The sequence below is a fragment of the Mytilus edulis genome, chromosome 8 (genome assembly GCF_963676685.1).
Source record: "Mytilus edulis chromosome 8, xbMytEdul2.2, whole genome shotgun sequence".
NCBI lineage: Eukaryota > Metazoa > Mollusca > Bivalvia > Mytilida > Mytilidae > Mytilus > Mytilus edulis.
Window position 1 is genome coordinate 51,953,377 of NC_092351.1, and position 20,104 is coordinate 51,973,480.

At 32.2% G+C, this 20,104-nt stretch overlaps 1 long non-coding RNA gene across 1 annotated transcript; it reads left to right on the plus strand.

The window, feature by feature from the left end:
- The first annotated feature begins 211 nt into the window (after window positions 1-211).
- Window positions 212-8,727, plus strand: LOC139485835 (uncharacterized). Its single transcript, XR_011655409.1, has 4 exons — window positions 212-481; window positions 3,435-3,604; window positions 6,745-6,856; window positions 8,660-8,727. It is a non-coding gene; the product is annotated as an uncharacterized lncRNA (long non-coding RNA).
- Window positions 8,728-20,104: the final 11,377 nt, after the last annotated feature.

Here is a 20,104-nt window from a genome sequence, read left to right on the forward strand (position 1 = left end):
CAAATCTAGTTTTAATTATTATTGATTATACCATTATTCTCTCTCTGTTTTTCATTATCTATTCTGCATTTTTTTTCTTATTCCCTTTTCTTAAATCCCTAATTTTGATTCCAGACCCTCGTATGCCTCGTATTACGTACTTGGCACATCGAATTCGAAAACCAGGAAAACTCGGAAATATTTTCACCGTTATCGTTTTGTGCATTATGACGCAAACCATGGACGCTCACGCGATCATCTGCAGCAGTCTACAGCTGTTTATTTAAGTTTTAAGAATGGACAGAGATAGATTTTACTTCTTCTTCTACTTATAAACAGATAAATTGAATTGAGTGACTTGTCGATTAACTAGAAGAAACCGGGGAACGAAACATAGATATGAAAGTCTAGAGAAAGTCAACGCAACGAAAGTTCGAAATGTCGAAAGTGTTTTGTCTTCATGGATTACGTACATTTATGTACCTTAAAAGGGCAACGAATGGTAAATATAATAATGCACCTTTTTTATTATTATAATTGGCCAAAAACAGGAAGATGTGTGTGCAATTTTTTCACAATAAAACTATTTGACTGTTGATTGTAAACCGGAGAACCGGTATATCACAATACCAGCTCTGTCTTAAATATGCTTGGTCACCTACAGTGGCCTACATTAGAATTGAGACGAATACAAACAAGACTAGTGGTATTCTATAAGATCATACACCAACACATAGCAATTTACCCTAAAGATCTTCTTGTTAAATCAGACAGTAGAACAAGACATAAGGTGCAGTCCGGTGTATCCGCGCACCTAAGACTTATGACTTCACTTCATTCAACTGATAAAACCAATAATTGGATAATTTTGTGTTAACACATTCATAATATACTTTTATTTCATAAAATCTTCTGTTTGTATGGTTTCATCCTCTGGATTTTGTGTAATGTGTGTCCAAAATTAGGGAAGCCCCTGTTCTGAGAGTTCCTCCAATGTCCGGTGATTTCGAGCATGCCTTCCAAAAATAGCTTATTTGGAATAAAGGAAAGATTTTATATTACGAAATATAGCTCAGTTTGTACCAAACACACTTCCAAGGATGCAGAGCAAAAAATATTTCAATCTAATATTATTTTGACGTAAATAAAACTAATTTTATCTGATGATGTAATTTTTTTAATGGAAATTGGCCAAATTTGGTAAATCACGGGATTTCAATTATTAATTAATTCTTGAACTTATCAATTTTATTCTTTTTTATCCCTTTCGGAAGGATAAAACAATAACAAGAACGGTTTTGTATGTGTTACTGTGTTGATATGACGAAATCAGCTAATGCGCGATAACAAGGGCCGGACGGACACCGGGGACTCCACTGTAAACATATCAACCACTTTACACTCAGCCACCAAGACCTGCCAACAATTATAAGTTAAAATACAAGTACAAATGTAGTCTAAATAATAATGAAGTCTTGAAAGCTATTATATTTAATTTTATTTACATAGGTCTACATGTACAATGTATGTCGCAGAAATTAAAAATAGCCTTTCTAGACGTCATAATAATTTGGACTACATGTTCATTTGTATCTTACAAGTTGACTTCAACAATGAGCAAAGTGCAAAATGCAAAGTCAGCTTTATAAGTGAAATGAAGGAACTTTAATACAGACTGATAATGATTTTAAAACAAAACAAGGAACAAATAAACAAATATGATATACAAGTATAGCAACAAACTACAACATGCACTTCTAAATAACAGGCTTCTGACTTGGGACAGAAACATACAGCATGTACAGGATGTGATGGAGTCAAACCAGTTTGTTGGTGCCAAATTAAACCCCCTCCTAGCCTTGGATAGTGGTGTGAAAATGGCTTAACACATTTGCCATCAGATATGTACAACATGTACAAAGCAAAAAGACATCTAACAAAAACATAAAGCAGACAGGGTACATGTATTTATACATCACCACAGGCACAACAAAAATAACCTCTTTAAGTCCAGATTTGAGAGTTACCTCTTAGTTATTACTGATAACTAGTTCAAAGCTAACAACAAGTTATTTACCACCAAACCTTGCCTGGTTAAGGTTTATTCCAGATACAAGTAGTAACTACAGCATACACAATAGTTCAGGTTTTGGTGTAAAATGTATGCAATAATTATAATAGGGCATGAATGAGTCTGCAAGTCTGTGTCTATCAACATGATCAAGGTTCATTTGACCTGTCTTGATCTCATTTACACTGACCAAATTTAAACATCATTATGTATTATTGTATACATGTACATGTACATGTAACTTCAAATTTCAAAAGAGAGTGGAAATGAAAATCAACAATTTTATTAATTCATTTGTAAAGTAGCATAACTCTTGAAATGTATAAGTAATTCCTCTAGAATTCAAAACTTATCTGTGTTACAAAGTGTAAATTTTATGTGGTTTAATATAAGCATTGTGTGCATAGGCGGATCCAGGGGGGTGCCCAGGCCCCCCCTTTCGTGGGAAAAATTTGGTTGATTATATAGGGAATCACTGAAGCATGACTGGAGAGGCCCCCCCCTTAGGAAAAGTTCTGGATCCGCCACTGGACTGTGTAATTTTCGTTGCATTTGGTCAAAACAAACGGAAACTACAATAAGAAAACGGAAACAAAAAAAATCAGTCATTTTTCAATTTGTAAAGGGTATAAATCAAGAACAGTAAAAGTGATGCCACTAAATATGAACTTGATCTGAATTTATAAATGTGGAAATAAGCGGTGTGTATATAAGTTTCATAACATTTGGTTGAGGCAAACTAAAATTAGAGAGAAAAGAACAATAAAAATTCAGCAATACATAACTGAAGAAAGGTAAAAGTAACACCAGTGACCACCCAATTTTTTGGGACATACAACAAAATGTATGTACCGGTACTGACGGATGGACAAGGTTAAAATTTAACACACCCTTGCTTTTCAGTAATTACCAAACTGTCTCATATAAAACATGTAATACATTAATACATGTCTGTAATAACCATGGTAACTAGGCCTTACATGTTATACATGTACAAATGTACATGTAACAGCTAAGTTTAATACTTTGAAATCCCTTGTCTCATTGACTAAAGAAGTTACCATGGTTGATTAAAAATGTATACATTTAATTTGAAAATTAGTTATAAAGGCTGTGTATTTAGTTAAGTATTGCACATATAAAGTTGAATTCATACAACAAGCATATGGATTTAATAAGATGGATTAGAACATTTAAATAATTTAATACTTTTATATTATACATGTATATATACTAGTATAATTTTTTTCTGGCAAGTCTAGATCTGTTGGTCTTGTTTTAAAAGATCAAAATAAGCCAATTTTGCCATATAACATGTATAAAAATATTTAAGGCAATTTGTCAGATATTTTAACTTCATTTCATTTTACATTATTTCTTTTAGCATTTTCTATTGAAGTACAAATGTACATGTACTTCAAAAAGAAGAAGAAGCTAAGAAACAGAATGGAATTGCCTGAGGCATTGCTTTCTAGATTATATGATGGATTCATAGATTTTCATATTGATTTATGTGCATATGAAGAGCAGCCGGCAATTATTTTATGACGAGAGGTATGTACATGTAATAAAAAGGATAACTTTGTTTGAATATTTTGTTGTTGTCAGACTATCTACATGTTACACATTTTGATTTCGTGTAAGCTGTGAAAAAATATTTTTTTCTACTGGACCATTTTATTGAAAATAGCATTTGAAGCTCTATATATACACTCCATTGCTTGTTCTTTTTATACAACCACAAACAATTTTTGGGGATTGTATAATGGTAAGGTGTTGTCGTTATCTGCAGCGTCCGAAGACACATTGGTTTCCGAACAATAACTTAGGTTTAAGTGCATAAATCTTTATGAATTTTGTTTAGAAGGTCCAATACCACAAAAAAAGGTTGGGATGATTTTGGGGATCATGGGGATGATGGTCGGAAGTCCCAACCGTTTAGGAATTAGGGGCCCAAAATGGGCCAAAAACAAGCATTTTTCTGGTTTCAGGATAATAGCTTGTTTACAAGTATTTCAATTGCTCTGAAATTGTACCACAATGTTTAAAACCACAAGTACATGTACAAGGTTTTGATTCAGTTTAGGGGTCATGGGGCCAAAGTTTAGGAATAAGGGACCAAAAACAAGCATTTTTCTAGTTTCGAGACAATAACTTGTGTGTAATTGTATAGATCTCTCTGAAATTGTGCCACAATGTTCCATATAACAAAGGGAAGGCTGGGATAGTTTTGGGTTAGTTGCCCAAAATATGCAGGAATTAGGGGCCAAAAAGAAGCATGTTTCTAGTTTCCAGACAATAACTTGTGTTTAAGTGACTCATAGGCGGATTAAGGTGGGAGGCCCAGGCGGCCCTGCCCCCTCCCCCCTCCCTCTTTTCTGGGAAAATTTTGGTTGATTATATAGGGAAACACTGAAGCATGTCCGGATCAGTCCCCCTCTTAGGCAGTCACTGGGCCCCCACATATGAAAATTTCTGGATCCACCATCGAGTGTATGGATCTCTCTGAAATTGTACTACAAGGTTCCATACTACAAAAGAAAGGATGGGATTGAGTTTTAGGGTTATTGCTCCAAGGGAAATTTCAATAAGTTGAAGGGGGGGGATAGTTTGTTTACAACTTTTTTAAGGAATTCCTTTTTTTTTCAAAATTTTTCAAATTTTTGATTTTTGAAAAGTTTCATGCAATAATGTTCAGCAAAGTAAGATCTACAATGGTCAACATAACCAAATTTTCAATGGACCTCTTAAGCAGTTGTTGCCCTTTATAGTCAATTTTTAACAACTTTCTCGTAAATTTTGCAATCTTTTCCTCTTTTGTGTTTTGAGCAAGAACTAAAGAAGATAAAGAGAAACTTAACAGGCTATTAATAAAATATGTTTACAGGAGTTTTGCCTCTTGGAAATAGATATTGAATTTGTAAGGAATTGCATCCCACACATGTCTACTTTTCTTGTAGATTATTTTTGTCGAGCCTGCAACTTTTGTTGCAGAAAGCTCAACATAGGGATAGTGATCCGGCGGCGGCGGCTACGGCGGCGGCGGCGGCGGTGTTAGCTCACTTCTTAAAAGCTTTATATTTTAGAAGGTGGAAGACCTGGATGCTTCATACTTTGTATATAGATGCCTCATGTTACGAAGTTTCCGTCAGTCACATGTCCAATGTCCTTGACCTCATTTTCATGGTTCAGTGACCACTTGAAAAAAAAGTTCAGATTTTTTGTAATGTTGAATTCTCTCTTATTATAAGTAATAGGATAACTATATTTGATATGTGCGTACCTTGTAAGGTCCTCATGTCTGTCAGACAGTTTTCTTTTGACCTCGACCTCATTTCATGGATCAGTGAACAAGGTTAAGTTTTGGTGGTCAAGTCCATATCTCAGATACTATAAGCAATAGGGCTAGTATATTCGGTGTATGGAAGGACTGTAAGGTGTACATGTCCAACTGGCAGGTGTCATCTGACCTTGACCTCATTTTCATGGTTCAGTGGTTATAGATAAATTTTTGTGTTTTGGTCTGTTTTTTTTATACTATATGCAAAAGGTCTACTATATTTGTTGTAAGGAATGATTGTAAGGTGTACATGTCTAGCGGGCAGATGTCATGTGACCTTGACCTCATTTTCATGGTTCAGTGGTTATAGTTAAATTTTTGTGTTTTGGTCTGTTTTTTTCATACTATATGCAATAGGTCTACTATATTTGTTGTATGGAATGATTGTAAGGTGTACATGTCTAGCGGGCAGATGTCATGAGACCTTGACCTCATTTTCATGGTTCAGTGGTCAAAGTTAAGTTTTTGGGTTTTGGTCTTTTTATCTAATACTATATGCCATAGGTCAACTATATTTGGTGTATGAAAATATTTTATGATTTTTATGTCAGTAGCACAGGTTTCTTTTGACTGTGGCCTCATTTTCACGGTTCATTGCACAGTGTTAAGTTTTTGTGTTTTGGTCTATTTTTCTTAAACTATAAGTAATAGGTCAACTATATATGTTGTATAGAAGCATTGTTAGCTATACATGTCTGCCTGGCATGGTTCATCTGACCTTGACCTCATTTTCATGGTTCATTAGTCTTTGTTTAGTTATCTTGGTTAATGTTAAGTTTATGAGACAGTTGTAATAAAGCTTTATACTTAGGACTATCGACATAATATCAATGATTAGTATAGAAGGCGAGACATTTCAGTGTGTGCACTCTTGTTATAATTTATGAAAAATGTTAAAAAAAAAAGAACATACTTATTGTTGTGGTTATTGCTTTTTGACAGCAAATTTTATATATCCATCAATTGGTGTGATACATTGAAACACTGTTCTTTAATTAAATGCATGAAGTATACAGATGGTAACACAAATGACAACATGTTATGTTCATGAGTTTAATATTTATATATAAATGTTGTATTTCAACAATTTTGCCTATGAAACAGCAAATCAAGATTTAATAAACCAGAGTTAATGCCTAAATGGATTTTTTTAAACTTAGGCAGAAGAATAGTTTTCTATTTATACATGATATATATATGAAAAGTTCATGCTATACATATATTTGTTGATTGTTTATGAATTGTTTCCATTAACTCAAAAGTAAAAGTATTAATTAGTGAGCATCAGTTCATACTACATGTACATTTAGTTTTTGTCTGGACTTTTGGATTAACTTAAAATTTATAATTTTAGCTTGTTACCAAATGAAAGTAAAGTGCAGTATTAGAATCACTGAGGTACATGCTACGGTGTACATGTACATGTAGGTGCAGATGTCCTGTAAAAAAAAAAAACTGGTATCAAAGTAAGTTCATATGTAGAATTGTATTTGATTTAAATAATTTAATGTTATCTATTCAAAACTTTTTCAAGTGTAATTGTACATGTATACAGTTGTTTATTTTTCTGTCTTTCTGATGTCAAGTATGCATCGAGGAATCCTTACCAGTCTCATCTGCTTCTGCTGCACACGCATGAGAAATGAGAAGCTCAAATGATTATAGCATTTGCATCACAGACCGTATATTATGAATTGTATATTTAACATGATCAAAAGTTGTTCTTGTCTTGAATATATACATTAAATATTTGCCACTGTACCTTAAAATAAACAAGAAAAATTAATTTGATAATTTTCTTTTAACCGTAGAGCGTTTTTAAAGAACTAGAATATTGATATAAGGAGATGGCGTATGATCCTCAATGTGACAACTATCAATTAAAAAACTAAAGAACGAATATAAAACATTTACTGGTCACTGTTCAGCAATGAACAATAATCAAAATTCATACCATAAAGTAACCTTCAACTTCTTTAAGGATACACAATGTGAACCATTGAAAAATTAAAACTACATATTGTATGGCAGACATTAATTAATATGTTTATAGAATGATTGTAAGGTGTTTATATTTGTCTTGCAGGTACAATGTACCATTCTTGCCAGATTTTTATAAAACTTATACTATACTTTAATATCAGCAATATCTTGGTCAAGTTCACTACTTTTGACCGATTGACTATTTTCAAAAGAGTTATGCCCCTTGAAAATATTAAATAAAGGAAAATGGCCTTGTAAGTCCTCTCATCGGTTCAATTTTTTATAAAACACATATTATACTGTAAGTAATGCCCTTGCAGGTCTGTTTGAAATATTTCGTATACAAGAAAAAGAAGTTTTTTTCCAAGCACACTTTTTTATTTATAATTTTATTCAAGTGCCTTTTTAGGTCATCTGGCCCAAAGGGCCAAGTGAGCTTTTCCCATCACTTGGCGTCCATCGTCGTCGTCGTTAACTTTTACAAAAATCTTCTCCTCTGAAACTACTGGGCCAAATTAAACCAAACTTGGCCACAATCATCATTGGGGTATCTAGTTTAAAAAATATGTGGTGTGACCCGGCCAACCAACCATGATGGCCACCATGGCTAAAAATAGAACATAGGGGTAAAATGCAGTTTTTAGCTTATAACTCAAAAACCAAAGCATTTTAGAGCAAATCTGACATGGGGTAAAATTGTTTATCAGGTCAAGATCTTTCTGCCCTCAAATTTTCAGATGAATCCGACAACCCGTTGTTGGGTTGCTGCCCCTAAATTGGTAATTTGAAGGAAATTTTACGGTTTTTGGTTATTATCTTGAATATTATTATAGATAGCTATATATATATATATATATAGAGATAAACTTTAAACAGCAATAATGTACAGCAAAGTAAGATTTACAAATAAGTCAACATGACTGAAATGGTCAATTGACCCCCTAAGGAATTATTGTCCTTTATAGTCAATTTTTAACAATTTTATAAAATTTGTAAATTTTTACTAACATTTTCCACTGAAACTACTGGGCCAAGTTCATTATAGATAGAGATAACTGTAAGCAGCAAGAATGTTCAGTAAAGCAAGACGTACAAACACATCACCATCACCAAAACACAATTTTGTCATGAATCCATCTGCTTCCTTTGTTTAATATTCACATAGACCAAGGTGAGCGACACAGGCTCTTTAGAGCCTCTAGTTGTAATAATTGCCCCTTGCTAAATAAAATATGTGCAACTCTGAAGGGGACATTGAAACTTTGTTCTGTTATTTTTATTTTCAGGAACTGAAAAGTAAAGAAACAGAACCAAAGAACATTCATTTTAAATTAATACAATATTGAACTCAAAAGTCAATCTAGTTGTCTTTCTTAATTATAGATATAAGAAGATGTGGTATTAGTGCCAATGAAACAACTCTCCATCCAGGTCATAATTTGTAAAAGTAAACCATTACAGGTCAAAATACAGTTTTCAAAACAGAGCTCACACGAAACAGCAAGCAATTAAGGGCCACAAAAGCGGCAGCATACACTAGCACCTGTAATAGCTAGCAGTGTAGACAATCACATATCAATGTGTATGGTGATATAGCAATAGAAATATCACATACATCAGAGGGAAATAGAATATAGATAATAGAAATATCACATACATCAGAGGGAAATAGAATATAGACTGTCACAATAGAAATATCACATACATCAGAGGGAAATAGAATATAGACAATAGAAATATCACATACATCAGAGGGAAATAGAATATAGACAATAGAAATATCACATACATCAGAGGGAAATAGAATATAGACAATAGAAATATCACATACATCAGAGGGAAATAGAATATAGACTGTCACAATAGAAATATCACATACATCAGAGGGAAATAGAATATAGACAATAGAAATATCACATACATCAGAGGGAAATAGAATATAGACAATATAAATATCACATACATCAGAGGGAAATAGAATATAGACTGTCACAATAGAAATATCACAGACATCAGAGGAAAATAAAATATAGACAATAGAAATATCACATACATCAGATTAGAATAGATTATCAACAATAGAAATGGTGTATGTCACAGAGACAAACATACGAAAATAGAATATAGACAATAAAAATTTGATATGTCATAGAGATGAAAATAGAATATAGGCAATAGAATTAGGGTATGTCAAAGAGGTAAACATAGAATGGGATATGTCAAAGAGACAAACATTTGAAAATAGAGCATAGGCAATAGAAATGAGTATGTCAAAGAGACAAAAATATGAAAATAGAAGAGACAACAACTTAATAAAAAAAAGTTTTACTGGATATACAATACAAAAGCACTGACTGTGATAATTATTTTTCTGCATAAAGGAATGCTAATGTATACAGTTGCTTTTTATTTGTTAAGAGCTTTTGATTTTGCCATGTATTTTCTGTGGAGTCAAGTATTTGGGGTTATTAAAATCATCATATTGAAGTATTTACACTCAAAATGAGTTCCTGACAGAAAAAAAAGATGATGAAGAAGAAAAACATCAAAAACATAACCATTAAAAACAAACCAAAAACAAACAAAAATACATATACATGAAAAAATAAATGCATTTGAAAAATAAAAAAAAAAAACATAAAAAAAATATTTATTTACGACCAATATAAAAACATGTGAAAACATATGTTTGGGCCGAACATATGAAAACATATGTTTAGGCCAAACATATGAAAACATATGTTTAGGTCTGGGATGAAAACATATGAAAAACATATGTTTATAAAAAACATATGAAAAACATGTGTTTTTCATATGTTTACATGTATGAAAAACATATGTTTTTCATATGATTTTATAAACATATGTTTTTCATATGTTTTTCATATGATCAAAAACAGATGTTTTCATGTCGGGCCTAAACATATGTTTACATATGTTTTCAAACATATGAAAAACATATGATAAACATATGAAAACATATGTCGCAATTTTTCCTATGTATATTAATATAAGTAAAACACCTATGTGAAAATACTGTCATTATAATTCTCTGTGTTCAATCATAGCACATGTAGCAATTACCTGAAGTGCACATTAGAAAAATTAAAAATTTTCCGCTGGTTATAAAAATCTTAAGCAATAAAATCGAGCATATGAAACGGTTATAGTTTTATCCCGAACGTACAATTTTATGTTGCAGCTTTTCCGAAGAAGGTTCTATAAGGACTCAGCTTTTGTTTTCATTATTGCTGTTGATTATATCTGACGTGGAATTGAATATGGTTTCATCCTGTCCAGTACAATGCACATGTATAAATAGTACAGATGGGACTGTGTAAACTGCTTAAATAAAGGTCTGACAAGCATTCCGTCGGACTTTCCGAAGGATTCGATTAGCATGTGAGTATATGGTAATGATAATGTAAAACATCCATAACAAAACTAATTTATGATAATCAATTGATATCCATAAAATATACTTTCAGGGGACGGATACTTCATAACATGATAGAAGAATATGACGTGTCAGTTTCATTTAAACAAATAATGAAGCATTTTAACCTCTCTAAACAAATTCCTCAAAATCCTCAAATTACAACAGATATAAGACGATATGTTATAAGAGCCGATGAGACATCTTTTCATGAAAGTCACAATTTGTATAAGTAACCATTATAGGTCAAAATTGAGACTGTAACACTGGCCTTAGCTCACTACGAACAGCACACAATACAGGGCCCTAAAAATGACAAGTATTATAGATAAAGCCAATATGTTATAAATTCAAGTTTCCTTTAATAAAACTTTCTACATTTCCGACCCTCTCGATATTTTTTTAAAGTTTAAAAATTCAAGGGAAATGAGTGAAGTTTTTCTCTTTAGAAATTCCAACGTTCATGATGAAGTTAACATACACATGATACAAGGGTTAAATTATTTTACAATTGTTAAATTACTTTCAAATTATAACATCCCTATTTGTGTATATTTTGGTGTACCACTAAAATGACATGGATGACAAAATTCAAAACAGAGGCCTAATTTGTAAACGATAAATGGTAGTCAGAAAGTGGCTATTGATAGATTCAATTCCAATTATAAAAGAAACGGTCATTCGCAACAAAAAAAAGGAAAAAAAAACACAAACCCATAGGAATTATATAAGGAAAGATATGCATTGTGTGAGACTGTCTGCACTGTTTTAATTGAAAAAGTTGCAAATACGTGAACATTATTCGAAATATTTTCAATTACAATAGTCAGCAATGAACATTATTTTTATTCAATTAAAACATAAAAAATTGTTAGAAAAAAAGTTGATTTTGAAAACTCATTCATGTTCAAATTCAATTCCAATGAATAATACTCATTAAATAAGTATTGTACATGTTGTATCACACATTTTAATTGTAGTCACCGATGGTACGATCCTGTTGTTGTTAAAGTTATTTTTTTCAAACAAAAGTAATTCAATCGAAATATATTTTATGTTTAAGAAATTTCAGAATGGGCAAGGAAATATATATTTTTCAACAAGTGTATTTCTGATTATGTTGTATTTGTTATTATGCATACAATAATTCTACATCTTCACTACAAGCACAGTAGTCCAGTTAAGTTAGAACGATCATTTTAAACTTTCAATGTCCTAGCGATAACATAGTAGCATGAAGTAATAATTGTTCGGAAATTAAAAGGCAATACGGATGTTAAAATGTCAAGATACATACATGTAGTCAAAGCAAAATCAGTCGATGTGCAAACTCTTGTGTTGTATTTTTTAGAATCCTGGCAGCAAATGAATTTTCAATTGTTGAGACAGGTTCTTTCCAAAACAATTCTGTTTTGGAGGCTATGTAAGTGAAATGATTTCATCTATACATATAAGTAGCATATCTTATTTCAAACTTGTTCTTTATTTGACGTAAAAATATATCACCGTCATAAAAACAATTATTTCAAAGAAGTAAAGAAAGTATTTACGTTTTGTTTTTAAACATAATATATATCGACCACACCAATGACTTAAAGTTAAACGAAAACACTTTAATAAGTTACATCATAGGTATATATTAGATAGCCTTTTTTTTATTTTTCAAAAGAGCTTTTTCCCTACAGCATGATAAAAAAAGTTTGTAGAACCGTGCTACTTTTCACTACTGCAAGTCAGGCAAATTTCTTAAAATATTAAGTGTTCACGAAAAAACTTTTTTTTATGAACAGAAATAATTGTATGAGATATAATTTTGAAGTTGCTAAATAAATACTCTATGAATAAAAGAGAGTTGAAAGAAACTAAAGTGACTTTAAAACTTAAAGTTGTACATTATATTTTCAGTGTCCTTGCTAGTTGCAGGATTGATATAATCCAGCCCTGGGCATTTCCTTTCTTTTTTCAGCTTAGAACATTGTAAGTACTTGCCATTGGGAACGCGAAATTAGTGCTTCTGACTGTAGAGCTTGCGTACTACCTATTTCAGTTTGTCTTCTTCAAAACTCTGTTTTTGTGCCAGAAGCACACACCAGATAGTGAATACCATGCTTACGTATTAACGAATAAGATTGTGAATGGAAATGGGGAATGTGTCAAAGAGACAACAACCCGACCATAGAACAGACAACAGCAGAAGGTCACCCACTTGTCTTCAATGCAGCGAGAAATTCCCGCATCCGGAGGCATCCTTCAGCTGGCCCCTAAACAAATATATATATACTAGTTCAGTCATAATGAACGTCATACTTAACTCCAAATTGTACACATGAAACTAAAATTGGAAATAATACAAAACTAAACAAAGGCCAGAGGCTTCTAACTTATGATTCTTTATGAAATATGTAAATGCGACAAAAGAGGGACGAAAGATACCAAAGGGACAGTCAAACTCATAAACTAAAACAAACTGACAACGCCATGGCTAAAAATGAAAAAGACAAACAGAAAAACAATAGTACACATGACACAACATAGAAAACTAAAGAATAAACAACACGAAAAACCCACCAAAACTAGGGGTGATCTCAGGTGCTCCGGAAGGGTAAGCAGATCCTGCTCCACATGTGGCACCCGTCGTGTAGCTTATGTGATTACAAATCCGGTAAATAGTCTTATTCGGTAGGTCACATTCATGAAAGGGAAGGGGATTGTAGTTCCGACGTAAGGAACATATCCGATATCATTTGTGAAACGGTTATTCCATAACGGTCAACCAACTCGTGATGGCGTCCGTAAAATTTACGAAGGGATGATTTCAACTTCACCATTTGGAACTCTTGGTTTAATAGCTTCCTTGTGAGCAGTAACCCTCTTTCAAGAAAATCATGATAGGAAATGCAAGCATGGGAATATCGTATCAATTGGGAGATATATACCCCGTATGCAGGTTCTGCTGGAATGTTGCTACTTAGAAATGGACAGTTCACAATTAGAAAGCTGAAATCATCTCTTTTATCGTAAAGTTTTGTTTTCAACCGACCATCAATGTCAATTTCTAGATGTAAGTCAAGATATGAAGCCGACTTAACTGTATCTGTAGTATCCTTTATCTCCAATTCGATGGGATAGATGCGTTCCACATAGTCAATTTTGAATTGTTTAGTGAAAGAACGTCATCTATATAGCGGAAAGTAGAGTTAAAGGATATTGCTAACTTCTTATCTTTCTTCCTAAGAAGTTCCTGCATGAAGTCAGCCTCATAATAATAAAGAAACAAGTCGGCAAGTAGAGGGGCACAGCTTGGTCCCATTGGGATGCCGACAGTCTGTTGAAAAACACGTCCTCCGAACGTTACAAATATGTTGTCAATCAAGAAATCAAGCATCTTGATAATATCGGTTTCAGAGAATTTTTTGTTTGAATCAGAGTGATTCTTTACAAAGTATGATTTATCCCTCCCTAAGACAAGATACTTGTATTTACGTTGGCCATTCTTTTTTTTATGAAGCAAAGTAATACCAACTCTTTCAATTTGTCTTTTAGTTTGGAATGTGGAATACTTGTGTAAAGAGTAGAAAAGTCAAATGTTTTAATACTGTTACAAGATGAAAGAGAGTTAGATTGTATGTACTCTAAAAGACCTTTGGAATTTTTAAGTATCCACATCTGATTCACGCCACCTCTAGAATAGGCAGTTTCACAATAATTTTGAAGCCCGTCTTTGATTGCTGATAAAATAGATGTTAATAATTTAGAAAGAGGTTTACAATTTAGCAGTTGATGTTTTATTTCTTAGAAATTGTAATGACAATTTTAAATTTGAAATGATCACAATTGTGTTATATTTTAGTTGAAAAGTCGACCATCTGAAACAATAGCACGCACAATATTAATAAATGTTACATACCTTCTATTTTCGTTAGTATCCTCAATCTCAAGTTTATCTGGAAATTTGAGATAAAAACATTAATGATGGCACCTTTGGTACTTTAGTATTCATTTCAAACAACTTAAGACGGATATGTGAACAAAACAAAGATTTTGTTACAAATAGAGCTGGGTTTCTTAGACCACTCATTTGGTTATTGACTTTCCTCGCATCAAAAACTTGTAGAATGTGAAATAAGGGTCAAATGTTTTCGATCGACACCAACATATAGTGCTGAATTGAATTTTAATCAATTGGTCCGTGATAAATTTGCAAACAACGTCTTATAGATATTATATCGACTTTTAAATATTCATTTTCATGTAGGATTTAACAGTTTTTTAGAATTTCACCATTTAATGATCTTAAATATATGGAAACTGTACCCTTCCTCTCCACAAGTGAACCAGAAGGTTTCTAGTTATATGACAGGTAATGTCTCTTCAGTATTGTTTGGGATCGAAACGGTATTTTGAAGGCCATATAATTTACCTCAGTTTAGGATAAACTCTTGAATTTACTATTAGAAATTAAAGAGTCAGAATAGGAGGAACGGTTCATATAAACCCATATACAATCCAAATCAAGAGTTGTACGAGAAAAAAATGTTTTATAACAACAATAAACGGTGCATTTTGTTCATGTTAACTTATAATCATTCTGTCCTATTTTGTAGGCAATACCTGTTAATTATAATAAGATAGAAAACATATTGATTTATACTGACAACACTAATAATAGCTATTCTAGAAATTTGAATGTTAATACAAACAATTATACTCTAACTGATATGTGGTTTAAATTGAACAAATCCCAAAACTCGGCCTCAAATACAATCAACATTAAAACTCATGACATGTGAGAACAACTCGATTCCTTCGACCACACATTGCAGTACCGTACCTTCTGGATACATTGTGAACAAAATCTCTACGGAGTAATTGCATTTTGAAAAAATATGAAAACATGTCCACAGCTGTTAATAATCTATTGGTAATTCCGTTATTGACTATGTAATATAAAATACGTTTAGTTGTGTCATTCATAAGAATTGACGGGACATGCATATACATTGAAAATAAAGAGCTATCGAAAAAACAAATGTATAAGTGCGCATTATGTGTGTTTTTCAGATTGCATTGAGTTTAATCTTTGGTTAAACTTGATATTGGTAATACCGACATTTTTCCATATAATATGCTTATTTGTAAACTCCTTCATATACATGTGTAATTTTAACGCAAAATGCATGCATTGGACAACATCGTATGATGTTCCTTTTCGAACCAGTTAACATTTCAATTGGCAGAGGTAAACAACTTTTGTTAAAGCTGTGTAATAACAAATTCAACACCGGTAATTAGTTAATAAAGTATTGGTGTTTGTATAAGCTTTTCATGTTTGTTTCAATAAAATTTATCAGTTAGCTATCTACCGCAGTCTATTAATGTTGAATATAAGAATACTTACATTGTATAAAACAATGAGGGTGTTGTAGTAAAATTTTTCATCTTTTTTTATATTACTTATTCGCAAATCATAAAAAAGTATATTTATATGTTCATTGTTTTAATTTGGAGAATATCATTAAATGAAAATGTTTCGAAAAGCATGGTCTGTATATTTGATTTTACTCTGTCATATTTCGAGGATACTTAAACCTCCTGACTTTTTTATATTTAAGACAGAGTCTTATAAATACGCTGATATGTTTTCGTTGGAAACTAATGTTTCTGTCGACAACAATACTGATACAAAAATTTATAATCAACTTATTTATACAAGTGTATTAAACCAGAAAATATTTAAAACTAAAGTCATTTAAAAAATTTGTTCTCTTGAAAAGCAATATATTTCTATATAATTTTTGTCTAGAAAAGTTTTGCTCTGTCACTATTTTTATTTAAAAAAAGGAGTAGAAACCTATACGAAGATATTGGTTTTAAGATGTTCAAAGCTTTCATCTGTTCAGAAATATTCAGCAAACAATTGATATATTTCCACAACTTTGATATGACTTTGGTATTTAATCATATGTATGCAATCAAGCAATTATATGCACGATAGAAGCAGGACGTCCAGCAATCTGTATGATGTTAAAAATATTGTATTGTGCATGCAACATTTGTTCATACGTATTCGATAGTTCAACATTATATTAAAACATTATTCATGTGTATTCAAGTTTCATTTGTGTCATCTGTCATAATACTATGAATTACTTCAATATGCATTTGTATATTTAAATAATTCAATTTTGTGTTTTTTTATATTAAAATGCTACATTATCCTTATATGTACAAAGATAGATAACTAGTGTTCTCTTATCAATACCAGTCCAAATGTTAATGAATGTATGTACACATATATCCAGAGTTTGTAGTTTTGTAAACATGTATGTAAAAATAGAATTTGTTACAGAAACACAATAAAACAAGATTTACATTGTTGTTTTTCTGTCATATATTTGCATCTTTTATGTCACAAAGGGGCTGTATTGCATATTTTGAGAGAGCCTTATAGATTATTATTTTTTCAAAGAACTTAATTAATATGGTTTTACTGCATTCACTGCAAAATACTCCACCAATTTTTCTTTATTTGTAACTGTTTAAATTATATTCCAAAAGTGTTTTGCTGGTTTTTTCATTAACGATGAACTTCAGTCTTCCTTTACAAACATTACCCTTTGTAAACAATTGAACCTAGCATTATTTTTATAATTTGAACAGGTATGTTATACTCCATATTATTATATCTGACCGATATTTATTCAAGACTCTCATCCGATTTGCTTGTCAAAAAAGCTCGAAAAAATCCAATCAAATACTTCAGCTGGTTTCATGATATATGTATGCTGAATATGTGAACCTGCTAATCAGTGCTTGTCCTATTCAAGAAAACAGTACAGATAATTTTTTAAGCCGTTTTACGGAGCTGACACAATCACAACATAATATTGGAATATTCGTGTCACATATAACCAATGATATGATAGAATTGAAACCACAGTCCCGTCCTCATTTCCAAAATTTTGATATCTCAATTGACACTGGTTATAGAAGTTGAACAAACCACTAGTAAGGGGTTCATTAGTTGAGCAGCTTTTACCTATCGTCCAAGAACACGTAATTATAAGATCGCTACCTGTTTCTTATGTGTCAGATATTATTTGGTGCATTGTTATTGCGATTTTGTCACTTCAGACAAAAAGGCGAGTTTTATTTTTGTTATACCGAGAACATTCTTCATTCATATCTTAAATTCTGACGCGACTTTGAATTATTGCGATTATACAGTGCTGTCACAATTTTCGCCATAATAAAATTAAACGCCGTTAGCTAATTCTATTTTTGTTGTGAATTTCTTGGTCTTTTCCGAATATTAAGTTTCCACTAAGCGTCATTTCATCTGTGTTTTAATGATGAAGAAGTTCCGGTCAAACAAAAGTCTAACAGACAATGTATTTTTGGTGTTTGTTGTCATACCTTAATGACTGAATGTTTGATTTAAAGTTGACGTTTAACACAATCATCAGTACACTTGTTATATGGGAAAGATTTCGTCAGGAAAACTAGCAATCTTAGTTAATTAAAGACATTTAAAACTTCAAATAAAAAAAAAATATGCATTACTTTTTTATAACTACTAGTAAATAGTTTTAACTATAGAACATATACTTCTCATGGGAGAAAATTCTTTAATTTGTGCGGAAATTTAAAAGAAATTTACTGTTTTTAATTGTTTGCCTCCAGTCAACAAATCTCCTACATATTTTCCGTTACTACACATTTACCTGAGAGTGTCTTTTCTGTTAAAGATCGAGTGATCGCAATACCAAGTGCGAAGGGAACAAATTGGCAGATAGAGTCAGCAAACGTAAACATCGCACCGTCATTGAAATTAACTATATCTTACCGTTAATTAGCTGTCATATTCTCACAAAATACTGACCGAGTGACATATTTGTTTGACGATAATACGAAAAGGATGAGTAACAAGAGGCTCTCAAGAGCATGAATCGCTCACCTTCATTTTTTTGCATTGATCTTTCGTTTAAGAGTTTAAGTAACCAATTTCATCGTAGTTTGTTGTGTTTGGTTAGATTCAACTTATCAAAGATCCTAAAGAATTAAATTTTTGATGAAATCAAACAAAGTTTAATTCAATTTTTGAGATCTTACTTTGCTGATTTTTGTTGTTGTTTACAGTTTGTCTAAGTCTATATCATTAATAATACTCAAGATGATAACCAAAACCTGCAAGATTTCCTTAAAACTACCAATTTAATGGCAGCAACCCAATAATGGGTTATGAGATTCATCTGAAAATTTCAGGGCTAATAGAACTTGACCTAATGAACACTGTTATCCCATGTTAGTTTTGCTCTAAATGCTTTGGTTTTTTAGATATAAGCCAAAAACTGCATTTTAACCCTATGTTCTATTTTTAGCTATAGGGGCCATCTTGGTTTGATGGCCGGGTCAGCGGACACATTTTTCAAACTACTAATCCAAAAGATGATTGTGGCCAAGTTTGGATTAATTTGGCCCAGTAGTTTCAGAGGAGAAGATTTTTGTAAAATATTACTAAGATTTACGAAAAATGGTTAAAAATTGCCTAAAACTGCATTTTACCCCTATGTTCTATTTTTAGCCATGGCGGCCATTTTGGATGGTTGGCCGGGTCACCGGACACATTTTTAAAACTAGATACCCCAAAGATGATTGTGGCCAAGTTTGGTTTAATTTGGCCCAGTAGTTTCAGAGAAGAAGATTTTTGTAAAAGTTAACGACGACAACGGACGACGACGGGCGACGGACGACGGACGACGACGGACGCATGACGCCAAGTGATGAGAAAAGCTCACTTGGCCTTTTAGGCCAGTTGAGCTTAAAAGGATGAAATCTTGCATAGAAGTCTTGTTCTATGAAACATATAAAAAAAGAAGATGTGGTATGATTGCCAATGAGACAAGTGTCCACAAGAGACCAAAATGACACAGACATTAACAATTATAGGTCACTGTACGGCTTTAAACAATGCGCAAACCCATACTGCATAGTCAGCTATTAAGCCCAGATATAATAATGGAAAACAATTCAAACGAGAAAACTTACGGCCTTATTTATAAAAAAATGATCCAAAAACATTTTTGCGCCTGTCCCAAGTCAGGAACCTCTGGCCTTTGTTAGTCTTGTATTATTTGAATTTTAGTTTTTTGTGTACAGTTTGGAAATAAGTATGGCGTTCATTATCACTGAACTAGTATATATTTTTTTAGGGGCCAGCTGAGGGACGCCTCCGGGTGCGGGAATTTCTCGCTACATTGAAGACTTGTTGGTGACCTTCTGCTGTTATTTTTTC